Genomic DNA, 13,484 nt, shown 5'->3' with positions numbered 1-13,484 from the left:
TGTTGACATTGAAAAAACGGTAACTAAAATAACAAGAGAAAAACAAAAGGCATAAACAACATGTCTGAGACATTTCTCTATGTGAGGGGGGAGTACGGGTATACCCTGAAAGTACAGAACTCTACCAAATATGCCTCAGGCGAATATCAGAGGGAGGGAGTGAACCAGCGGAACACCCCCTGCTCCAATACTGCTACCGGCCAGAACAATGGAGGGCTCCAAAGGATATGAACCTGAGACTAGGGGAAGGAATGTGCTTCCACTTTCTTAATACTTAAGTTAAGTATAGCTTCCTCTTAATGCCCATATAGCTTCATTCCAAGTAGCAGGGAAGAGGAGGAGGCGGGGAAAAGGGGGGGGGGGGAAGAGAACAGGTTATATCAGAGGGGGCAATGCTGCTAGTGACTGGAAGCAATATATGTAAAAAGTAAGAACAATATACTTATAAGAGAGAGAAATCAAGCATTTCTTCAATCTCTTTCATGAAGAATAGATCAGGTTCGGCACTCAAACGACGCAGTAGACTCCAGATGGATCAAAATGAGTCTGTGGATAGGCATCTAGGAGTAATTGAATTGGCTTTCTTTCTCTGGGGCTGGGACTTGGGGGTCCTCCTAGGTTCAAAGGGCTGCGGCCTGGGAACATCTGGTAAGGAAGCAATATCCTGGATTAAGTCCCAGTTCTCAATTTCCATGTTAGGAATCTCCAGGTGCTGGAGCGTTTGATCCAGGTCAGCGTAGGTTCTAATTGTGATCCTGCTCCCGTTGTACAGGAACGAGATGCCAAAGGGGAAAGTCCATCTATATGTAATCTTCCTCTGGATAAGCCATTCTGTCAGAGGCTTAAGGGCCTTGCGCTTTTTCAGTGTGATCGGTGCCAGGTCTTGGTACACCTGGATGCGGTAATCCCTGAATAAGACTTCGGATTTATTTCTGGCGCATTCCAGAACAGCTTCCTTGTCCTGGAAGTTTAGGAACCGGCAAATTATGTCCCTAGGCGGTTCGGCTGGTTTCGGTTTAGGCCTTAGGGCCCTGTGAGCCCTCTCGATGGTCGGGCTGGGATAATCCGGGCCTAGCAGTTGCTCACATAAAGCTTTCATTGCCTCCGGTATTTCTGAGGAGATGATCGATTCTGGCAGACCTCGGAACCTTAAATTGTTCCTCCTGCCCCGGTTCTCTTGGTCTTCTAAGGCCGCATAAACGTGGTTTAGATGGGTTTGAACCGTTTGCAAGCTATTAGAAGCCGCCGTCTGAAAGTCCAGCACCGTGTGATGCGCCGTCTCCAGGTCTTCTACCCTGCCCCCGATATGTTTAATATCTTGTCTCATGGAGGAGACTTCACTAACCAGTGGTTCCAGGGCTTTGGTGAGGACCGATTTCAGGTATTTCCTGGAGATGGGTAAGTTTTGGCGTCCACCAGTTTCTTCCGAGTCGCTGTCTTTTCCCCCTGAGTTCATATACTCGTCTTCAGGAGCAGCCGCGGGCGCCATTTTAGTTTCTTTTGCGACGTGTATTGCCGCCGCTTTTTTAATGAATTTATCCATGTCCCCTGAGGTAACGGATGGCTTCTGGTGTTGCAGGGTGTCCCCCTGTCTCGGATTGCCGATTTTGACCATTGTCTGATCGGTATAGCTAGTGTGAGCTGCGATAGAGCACTGCTAGTTAGACGGAGCTCAGACACACACCACCATCTTCTTCTGGCGCTAGCTCCGCCCCCCCGTCAGTGTGAAATTTAAGCTAGAAATACAGCCATCATTTTCTGGGGTTTTAAAAACTCACTTTTTTGTCAAAAAACACTATTTTCCTGATCTGCAAGTGTTAAATTCAAGTTTAATATTTAAAGCTTTCATATTCTGCTACCAAAAAAACAAAACATTTTTGGGCAATATACAACATCTGGATTAGTCAATGTGCAATTTAAAGGGACAATGACAGGCCCAATAAGCATAATTATCTATATATATGCATGCACAGATCTTCTAATGTGTAATAAAAAGATATAAGTATAACCCCTGTCCACTTTATAAATACAGTAAACTCATGTTTTATAACCTGATGTAATCGCTCTTCTTTCTGCCCAAGGGGCGGCATTTCAGCTTCACTGGTGCCCAGCCAGCCGCGCTCCAACCGCCGTTTTGAAGCGCCGCCCAGCTCATCAATATTAACTTTGCTGGGCGGCTTCTGCTGTCCGAGATCTCATAGCTTTCTACTGGGTATGCGCGGGATCTTGGAACGTCGGGGATAGAACAGTTTAGGTCATCGGGAGGTTGAGCAAGGTGCCGGTGCATGCGCACTTCGCTCCATGAAGCCGAACGGAGAAGTCCGCACGGGCGCTTCAGGCACAGGCCTGTGCGCACGCGCGGGATGTTAGAGAAGAAGGAGGGGGGAGTGAGGGAGAGCCGGAGGCATAGCAAAGGATTCTGAGGCGGCGCTGATGACAGCAAAGGAGGAGCTGGGCACGAACGGCGGCGGGTGCGAGCGGCATTTGGAAGACACGAGCATCCCCTTGGGCACCTTAGTGAGATGAATGACAGGTTAGATAAAACATTTTTTAGACAAAATGAGCCTACAGATTTAGGTTATAAGACCACATTAGGAATCACAAGAGCTCCATGAACATAACCATATTTTTGAATGGGGGGGGGGTAAAAAACTGGTGACAGAATCCCTTTAAGTTTAATATATACAGCTTTCATATTCTGTTACCAAAAAAACACTACTTTTTTGGCAATATACATCATCTGGATAAGTCAGTGTGCAATTTATCCACCTCCGGACCGCCTAACGCAGGATCGCGTTCTGGAGGCGGCTATCTCAGGCAGAGTCACGCATCGATGCGTCATCTCGCGAGACGCAAGATTTCCTGTGAACGCGCGCACAGGAACTGCAGGTAAGCGAGTGGATCTACAGCCTGCCAGCCGCAATCCTTCGCTGGCAGGCTGTAGATGCGATTTTTTTAACCCCTAACAGGTATATTACACGCTGTTTTAATAACAGTGTCTAATATACCTGTTACCTGGTCCTCTGGTGGTCCCTTTTGCTTGGATCGACCACCAGAGGACACAGGCAGCTCTGTAATAAGTAGCACCAAGCACCACACTACACTACACCCCCCCTGTCACTTATTAACCCCTTATTAACCCCTGATCACCCCATGTAGACTCCCTGATCACCCCCCGGTAAGGCTCCATTCAGAATTTTTTTTGGCACAAGTTAGCGGAAATAGATATTTTTTTTGTTTTTTTCTTACAAAGTCTCATATTTCACTAACTTGTGTTAAAAAAATTAAATCTCACATGAACTCACCATATCCCTCATGGAATCCAAATGCTTAAATTTTTTAGACATTTATATTCCAGACTTCTTCTCACGCTTTAGGGCCCCTAAAATGCCAGGGCAGTATAAATACCCCACATGTGACCCCATTTTGGAAAGAAGACACCCCAAGGTATTCGCTGAGGGGCATATTGAGTCCATGAAAGATTGACATTTTTGTCCCAAGTTACCGGAAATGGAGACTTTGTGAGAAAAAACAAAAAAAATCAATTTCCGCTAACTTGTGCCCAAAAAATGAACTCGCCATGCCCCTCATTGAATACCTTGGGGTGTCTTATTTCCAAAATGGGGTCACATGTGGGGTATTTATGCTGCACTGGAATTTTAGGGGCCCTAAATCGTGAGAAGAAGTCTGGGATCCAAATGTCTAAAAATGCCCTCCTAAAAGGAAATTGGGCCCCTTTGCGCATCTAAGCTGCAAAAAAGTGTCACACATGTGGTATCACCGTACTCAGGAGAAGTAGGGCAATGTGTTTTGGGGTCTCTTTTTACATATACCCATGCTGGGTGAGAAAAATATCTTTCTATAATGAATTTTCTTTTTCTTGCAAAGTCTCATATTCCACTAACTTGTGACAAAAAATAAAAACTTCCATGAACTCACTATGCCCATCACGAAATACCTTGGGGTGTCTTCTTTCCAAAATGGGGTCACTTGTGCGGTAGTTATACTGTCCTGGCATTTTAGGGGCCCTAAAGCGTGAGAAGTAGTTTAAAATCAAAATGTGTAAAAAATGCCCTGTGAAATACTAAAGGTGCTCTTTGGAATATGGGCCCCTTTGCCCACCTAGGCTGCAAAAAAGTGTCACACATGTGGTATTGCCGTACTCAGGAGAAGTAGGGCAATGTGTTTTGGGGTGTCTTTTTACATATACCCATGCTGGGTGAGAGAAATATCTCTCTAAAAGACAACTTTTCCCATTTTTTTATACAAAGTTGTCATTTGACAGAGATATTTATCTCACCCAGCATGGGCATGTGTAAAAAGACACCCCAAAACACATTGCCCAACTTCTTCTGAGTACGGCGATACCACATGTGTGACACTTTTTTGCAGCCTAGTTGGGCAAAGGGGCCCACATTCCAAAGAGCATCTTTAGGATTTCACAGGGCATTTTTTACACATTTTGATTTCAAACTACTTCTCACGCATTAGGGCCCCTAAAACGCCAGGGCAGTATAACTACCCCACAAGTGACCCCATTTTAGAAAGAAGACACCCAAAGGTATTTCGTGATGGGCATAGTGAGTTCATGGAAGTTTTTATTTTTTATCACAAGTTAGTGGAATATGAGACTTTGTAAGGAAAAATAAATAAATAAAAAAAATCATAATTTTCCGCTAACTTGTGACAACAGATAAAAAGTTCTATGAACTCACTATGCACATTAGTGAATACCTTAGGCTGTCTACTTTCCGAAATGGGGTAATTTTTGGGGTTTTTCTTCTGTTTGGGCATTGTAGAACCTCAAGAAACATGACAGGTGCTCAGAAAGTAGGAGCTGCTTTAAAAAGCGGAAATTCACATTTTTGTACAATGGTTTGTAAGCGCAATAAATTTTACCCAAACCAGTTTTTTTCAAAACATTTTTTTTTATCATAGACATGTAGAACAATAAATTTAGAGAAAATTTTATATAGAAATGTTGATTAATAACAAAAAAGTAAAAATGTCAGCTGCAATGAAATACCACCAAATGATAGCTCTATTAGTGAGAAGAAAAGGAGGTAAAATTCATTTGGGTGGAAAGTTGCAGGAGAGAGCAATAAACCTCAAAAGTAGTGTAGTGCAGAATTGTAAAAAGTAGTCTGGTCATTAAGGGTGTTTAAGCTAGGGGAGCTGAGGTGGTTATAGGGACAATGACAGGCCCATTAAGCATATTTAGCTATATATATATGACTGCACAGGTCTTCTAATGTGAATTAAAAACATATAAGTATACCACCTGTCTACCTTATAACTACAGTAAACTCATGTTTTTAACCTGATGTAATCGCTCTTCTTTCTGCCCAAGGGGTGTCGTTTCAGCTTCACTTGCGCCCAGCCAGCCTCTCCCCAACCGCCGTTTTAAAGCGCCGCCCAGCTCATCAATATTCACTTTGCTGGGCAGCTTCTGCTGTCCCCGACGTTCCGAGATCCCATAGCTTTCTACTGGGCATGCGCGGGATCTCGGAACGTCTGGGACAGCAGAATCCGCCCAGCGAAGTGAATATTGAGTTTAATATATACAGTTTTTATATTCTGTTACCAAAAAAAAAAAACTTTTTGGGCAATATACAACATCTGGATTAGTCAGTGTGCAATTTAAGCTGGATTAGTCAGTGTGCAATTTAAGCTTTTAAAAACACACTTTTTTGACAAAAACACTATTTTCCTGATCTGCAAGTGTTAAATTCAAGTTTAATATATACAGTTTTTATATTCTGTTACCAAAAAAAACACATTAGAAGACCTGTGCAGTCATATATATAGAAAATTATGCTTATTGGGCCTGTTAGTGTCCCTTAAAATTGCACACTGACTAATCCAGATGTTGTATATTGCCCAAAAAGTTTTTTTTAGTTTTTTTTTTGTAACGGAATATGAAAGCTGTATATGTTAAACCTAAATTTAACACTTGCAGATCAGGAAAATAGTGTTTTTTGAAAAAAAGGGAGTTTTTAAAACCCCAGAAAATGATGGCTGTATTTCTAGCTTAAATTGCACACTGACTAGTTTGCTGTATTTATAAGGTGGACAGGGGTTGTACTTATATGTTTTTATTACACATTAGAAGACCTGTACATTCATATATATAGCTAAATATGCTTATTGGGCCTGTCAGGGTCCCTTTAAGCTAGAAATACAGCCATCATTTTCTGGGGTTTTAAAAACACACTTTTTTGCCAAAAACCATTATTTTCCTGATTTGCAAGTGTTAAATTTAAGTTTAATATATACAGCTTTCATATTCTGTTAAAAAAAAAAAAAAAACACCTGTCCACCTTATAAATACAGCAAACTCATGTTTTATAACCTGATGTAATTGCTCTTCTTTCTGCCCAAGGGGTGGCGTTTCAGCTTCACTTGTGCCCAGCCAGCCACGCCCCAACCGCCGGTTTGAAGCGCGGCCCAGCTCATCAATATTTACTTTGCTGGGCGGCTTCTGCTGTCCCCGATGTTCCAAGATCCCGCACATGCCCAGTAGAAAGCTATAGGATCACGGAACATCGGGGACAGCAGAAGCCGCCCAGCGAAGTGAATTGATGAGCTGGGTGGCGCTTCAAAACTGCGGTTGGGGCACGGCTGGCTGGGCACAAGTGAAGCTGAAACGACACCCCTTGGGCAGAAAGAAGAGCGATTACATCAGGTTATAAAACATGAGTTTGCTGTATTTATAAGGTGGACAGGGGTTATACTTATATGTTTTTATTCCACATTAGAAGACCTGTGCATGCATATATAAAGCTAAATATGCTTATTGGGTCTGTCATTGTCCCTTTAAGCTAGAAATACAGCCATCATTTTCTGGAGTTTTAAAAACACACTTTTTTGCCAAAATCCACTATTTTCCTTATCTGCAAGTGTTAAATTTAAGTTTAATATATACAGCTTTCATATTCTGTTACCAAAAAAAAAACAACACTTTTTGGGCAATATACAACATCTGGATAAGTCAGTGTGCAATTTATGCTAGAAATACAGCCATCATTTTCAGGGGTTTTAAAAGCACACTTTTTTGGCCCCAAAAAAACCACACTATTTTCCTGATCTGCAAGTGTTAAATTTAAGTTTAATATATACAGCTTTCATATTTTGTTACCAACAAAACACTCTTTAGGCAATATACACAATCTGGATTAGTTAGTGTGCAATTTAAGCTAGAAATACAGCCATCAATTTAATGGTTTTAAAAAAACACTTTTTTGCCAAAAAAACCACTATTTTCCTGATCTGCAAGTGTTAAATTCAAGTTTAATATATACAGCTTTCATATTCTGTTACAAAAAGAAAAACACTTTTTAATCAATATACAAAATCTGGATTACTCAGTGTGCAATTTAAGCTAGAAATATAGCCATCATTTCTTGATTTTTTAAAAACACTTTTTTTTGCCAGATTCCACTATTTTTCAAGCCTTGCAGCATCAGCACGTGTGAGATTACAGGCTTATATACTGCTGTCAAATTCAGTTATTAAACAAACACCCGTTTGGGCAAAAAAAAAAAAAAAAAGTTGGCAGTCTTTGCTGCAGATATCATTGTGAGATAACATAGTAACATAGTACATAAGGCCGAAAAAAGACATTTGTCCATCCAGTTCGGCCTGTCATCCTGCAAGTTGATCCAGAGGAAGGCAAAAAAACCCTTTGAGGTAGAAGCCAATTTTCCTCACTTTAGGGCAATAAAAATTCCTTCCCGACTCCAATCAGGCAATCAGAATAAATCCCAAGATCAACGATCTCTCTCTAGTAGCTATAGCCTGTAATATTATTACGCTCCAGAAATACATCCAGGCCCCTCTTGAATTCCTTTATTGTACTCACCATCGCCACCTCCTCAGGCAGAGAGTTCCATAGTCTCACTGCTCTTACCGTAAAGAATCCTCTTCTATGTTTGTGTACAAACCTTCTTTCCTCCAGACGCAGAGGATGTCCCCTCGTCACAGTCACCGTCCTGGGAATGAATAGATGATGGGATAGATCTCTGTACTGACCCCTGATATATTTATTCATATTAATTAGATCTCCTCTCAGTCGTCTTTTTTCTAAAGTGAATAACCCTAATTTTGATAATCTTTCAGGGAACTGTAGTTTCCCCATTCCAGTTATTACTTTAGTTGCCCTCCTCTGGACCCTCTCCAGCTTTGCTATGTCTGCTTTGTTCACTGGAGCCCAGAACTGTACACAGTACTCCATGTGTGGTCTGACTAATGATTTGTAAAGTGATAGGACTATGTTCTCATCACGGGCATCTATGCCCCTTTTGATGCAACCCATTATCTTATTGGCCTTGGCAGCAGCTGCCTGACACTGTTTTTTGCAGCTTAGTTTGCTGTTTATTAAAATTCCTAGCTCTTTTTCCATGTCAGTGTTACCGAGTGTTTTACCATTTAATAAGTACGGGTGACTTGCATTATTCCTTCCCATGCGCATAACTTTGCATTTGTCAGTTTTAAATCTCATCTGCCACTTATCTGCCCAAGCCTCCAATCTATCCAGATCGCTCTGTAGTAGTATACTGTCCTCTTCAGTGTTAATTACTTTACACAGTTTAGTGTCATCTGCGGAAATTGATATTTTACTATGCAAGCCTTCTACAAGATCATTAATAAATATATTGAAGAGAATAGGGCCCAATACTGACCCCTGAGGTACTCCACTAGTGACAGTGACCCAATCTGAGTATTTACCATTAATAACCACCCTCTGTTTTCTATCATTGAGCCAGTTACTTACCAACTTACAGGCGTTTTCTCCCAGTCCGAGCATTCTCATTTTATATACCGTATTTTTCGCCCTATAAGACGCACCGGCCCATAAGACTCACCTAGGTTTTTGGGGAGGAAAATAAGAAAAAAAAAATTTTTAACCAAAAGGTGTGCTGTGTGTTTGGTGGGTTTGGAACTAATGGTGGTCTGTGGATGGCACTATTACTGGGGATCTGTTGATGACAGACACTGTTATGGGGGGGATCTGTGGATGATGGACACTGTTATGGGGGGGATCTGTGGATGCCGGACACTGTTATGGGGGGGATCTGTGGATGAAGGACACTTATGGGGGGATCTGTGGATGACAGACACTGTTACGGGGGGATCTGTGGATGACGGACACTGTTATGGGGGGATCTGTGGATGACGGACACTGTTATGGGGGGGATCTGTGGATGACGGACACTGTTATGGGGGGGATCTGTGGATGACGGACACTGTTATGGGGGGATCTCTGGATGACGGACACTGTTATGGGGGGATCCGTGGATGACGGACACTGTTCTGGGGGGGGGGATCTGTGGATGACGGACACTGTTATGGGGGGGATCTGTGGATGACAGACACTGTTATATATGTGCCATCCACAGACCCCCCAGCCCATAACAGTGCCATTCACAGACCCCCCCAGCCATAACAGTGCCATCCACTGACCCCCCCATCTCATACCTGTACCATCCACAGATCTCACCCGATATGCCCCCCCCCCCCCGCCTGCCGCCGCCAGTATACAAATATGAGATGTTATATTCAATTAATGGTTATTAAACATGCCCCCTCAGTCCTATTACTACCTTACATCCTAATTGCTTGTGTAGAATTCAGGCAGGTCGGGCGGCCGGCGCGTCTCTCACTGACGTCACTTGCCTGCGCCGCCTGCTTCATTCATAAAGTAGGCGGCGCAGGCACGTGACAAGAGTTACGCTGCCGCCCGCCTGGCCTGAATACTACAGATGCGATTAGGATGTAAGATAGCAATAGGACTGGGGGGGCATGTTTAATAACCATTAATTGAATATGAGATCTTATTTTAGTATATCGGAGCGGCGGGGCGGTGCTATAGTACAGTGACTGCACCGCCCCGCCGCTATTGCCGGCCCCAGCTCCTCCTCCCAGTCCCTCCCCGAGTCCCCGCTTGCTCCTACATCGCAGCATGCGATGTAAAACGGCAAGCATTCGCCCCATAAGACGCAGGGGCATTTCTCCCCCGTTTTGGGGGAAGAAAAAGTGCGTCTTATGGGGCGAAAAATACGGTACTCACCTTTTATGTGGTACAGTGTCAAATGCTTTGGAGAAGTCCAGATACACGACATCCATTGATTCGCCGCTGTCAAGTCTAGAACTTACCTCCTCATAGAAACTGATTAAATTTGTTTGACATGATCGATCCCTCACAAAGCCATGCTGATATGGCGTTATTTGCTTATTTCTGTTAAGATGCTGCCTTTACATTCTGTTTTTCTATTCAGTTTTTTTAAATAAAGCCATTTTGGGCACAATTCTCTATTAGCGTCCTAGTGTGGATCAGGGCGTTTGAGATACACCATTTAAATACAGGGGTTCTGTTCAGGTATTTGAAATACCGCCATTTGGTGCATAAATCTTTAATTGAGGCCTACTGTGGGTCAGGCCGTGGGAGATACACACTGTATATACATGGCTTATATTCTTTCATTAATAAAACACCCTTTTTGTGGCAAAATACACAATATTTCAGGCCTTGCAGCATCTTAACGTTTGAAATTCCAGGGTTATATACTGCTGCCATATTCAGTTATTAAACTAACACTCGTTTGGGCGAAAAAAGTTTATTTGGCAGCCTTTGCTGCATATTTCCTTGTGAGATACACCCTTTGTACATTTAGGTTATATTCACATATTTGAAATACTGCCACAAATATTTAATTGAGGCCTACTGTTGGTCAGGCCGTGTGAGATACACCCTTTACATACTGGGGTTTGATCCATGTATTTGAAATACAGCCATTTTGGGCAAATAAATCTTTAATTGATGCCTACTGTGGGTCAGGCCGTGTGAGATGCACCCTTTAAATACAGGGGTTTGATTTAGATATTTTAAATACAGCCATTTTGGGCAAACAAATGTTTAATTAAGACCTACTGTGTTTCAGGCCATGTGAGATACACTCTCTACATTCTGGGGTTTGATTCAGGTATTTGAAATACTGCCATTTTGGGCAAAGAAATCTTTAATTCAGGCCTACTGTAGGTCAGGCCGTGTGAGATACAACCTTTAAATACAGGGGTTTGATTCAGGCATTTGAAATACAGACATTTTGGGCAAACAAATGTTTAATTCAGGCCTACTGTGGGTCAGGCTGTGTGAGATACAACCTTTACATAGTGGGGTTTGATTTAGGTATTTGAAATACAGCCATTTTGGGCAAATAAATCTTTAATTGAGGACTACTGTGGGTCAGGCCGTGTGAGATACACCCTTTAAATACAGGGGTTTGATTTAGGTATTTGAAATACAGCCATTTTGGGCAAACAATTGTTTAATTGAGGCCTACTGTGGTTCAGGCCGTGTAAGATACACCCTTTACATACTGGGGTTTGATTCAGGTATTTGATATACGACCATTTTGGGCAAACAAATGTTTAATTGAGGACTACTGTGGGTCAGGTCATGTGAAATACACTCTTTACATTCTGGGGTTTGATTCAGGTATTTGAAATACAGCCATTTTAGGCAAATAAATCTTTAATTCAGGCCTACTGTGGGTCAGGCCGTGTGAGATACACCCTTTACATACTGTCGTTATATTCTACAATAATTAAACACCCATTTAGGGCAAGATCCTAAATTCAAGAAATATGAGGAGAGCTTCAAATAAGGGACGTGGCCCAGGTCAAGGTGCTGCTGGTGGAGCTCCTGTTGCAGGGAGAGGACGTGGTCAATCTGTGCCAGCTACACACACAAGTGAAAACCCTTCTTCAGGTGCGAGTAGGCGACCTTCAGCGGTATTTGGTCGGGCCTAATGCGGCTTTACGAATGGTGAGGCCTGAACAAGTACAGGCGATTGGGTTGCTGACAGTGGATCCAGTTCCTTCACATTGTCTCTCCTGCTGAAAGACTACAGTTGGTACCTGCAGACGATGTTTTCACCTCACCCCCTTGCAAATCAGCCAAGCAGTCTGAGCCCAAAGTCATGCATCAGTCTCTTCTGCTTTTTGATGACTCTGTTAGCAGGGTTTCCCAGGGCCATCCACCTATCCCTGCCCCAGAAGTTGAAGAGATTGAGTGCACAGATGCCCAACCACTTATCTTTCAAGATTAGTACATGGGAGGACCATCACAGCACGTCTCAGATGATGATGAAACACAGGTGCCAACTGCAGTGTGCAGACTGACAAGGAAGGCAGGGTTGAAGACTGGGTGAAAGAGGATGTGGAGGACAATGAGATCCTCAACCCCACATGGAATCAAGGTCATGCGAGTGACCTATGTAGTTCGGAGGAAGAGGCGGTGGTCGCCCAGAGCCACCAGCACAGCAGAAGAGGGAGCAGGGTGCAAAAGCGGAGCAGCCATCCTCTAGAAGTATGCCTGCTACTGCCCACCGCAGCAAGGGACCAAGCACACTAAAGACAGCTTCCAGGAGTTCCCTGGCGTGGCAGTTCTTCAGACAATGTGCTGACGACAAGATACGAGTGGTTTGCACGCTGTGCAATCAGAGCCTGAAGCGAGGCATAAACGTTCTCAACCTGAGCCTAACCTGCATGACCAGGCATTTAAGTGCTAAGCAAAAGCTGCAGTGGAGTAGACACCTCAAAAACCAAGAAATATATTTTTCTCCTCCTACTTCCTCTTATGCTGCAGTCTCGGCCTCTTCATCCACCTCTGGAGTGACAGTGCCACCTGCAGCCCAGCAAACGGAGGATTTTCCAGCAACACCACCAACTGGGTCACCAAGCATCTCCACAATGTCCCACAAAAGCATTCAGCTCTCCATCTCCCAAACGCTGGAGAGGAAAAGGAAGTACCCCCTTACCCACCCGCAATCCCTAGCCCTGAATGCCAGCATTTCTAAATTACTGTCCTTTGAAATGCTGTCATTCCGTCTGGTGGACACGGATAGTTTTAAAGGCCTGTCCCATGGTGGTGGCTGTCCCACAGTACGTCGTGCCCAGCCGCCACTACTTTGCCAGGAGAGCCATCCCTTCCTTGCACAACCAAGTAGGGGACAAAATCAGGTGTGCACTGCGCAACACTATCTGTGGCAAGGTGCACCTCACTACGGATATGTAGACCAGTTAGCATGGTCAGGGACGTTATATCTCCATAAAAGCACACTGGGTAAATGCAGTGGGCCTGAGGTGGATAGCAGTTTGGCACATGTCCTTCCACCACCGAAGATTGCAGGACGCTTCATTTTTCCTCCTGTTGCTTCCTCCTCCTACTCTGCTTCCCCATCCTCTACCAGCTCCTCATTCGGTCAGCGTAACACCTTCACCACCAACTTCAGCACAGCCAGGGGTAAACAACAGCAGGTAGTTTTAAAACTTATCTGCTTGGGGGACAAACCCCACACCGCGCAGTAGCTGTGGACAGGCCTTGAACAACAGACTGATGAGTAGTTTGTGCCAGTCAGCCTCAAGCCAGACCTGGTGGTGTGCGATTATGGGCAAAATCTTGTAGCAGCTCTGAAACTAGC

This window comes from Bufo gargarizans, chromosome 2, assembly GCF_014858855.1.
Source record: "Bufo gargarizans isolate SCDJY-AF-19 chromosome 2, ASM1485885v1, whole genome shotgun sequence".
NCBI lineage: Eukaryota > Metazoa > Chordata > Amphibia > Anura > Bufonidae > Bufo > Bufo gargarizans.
This window is presented reverse-complemented; position numbering follows the sequence as displayed.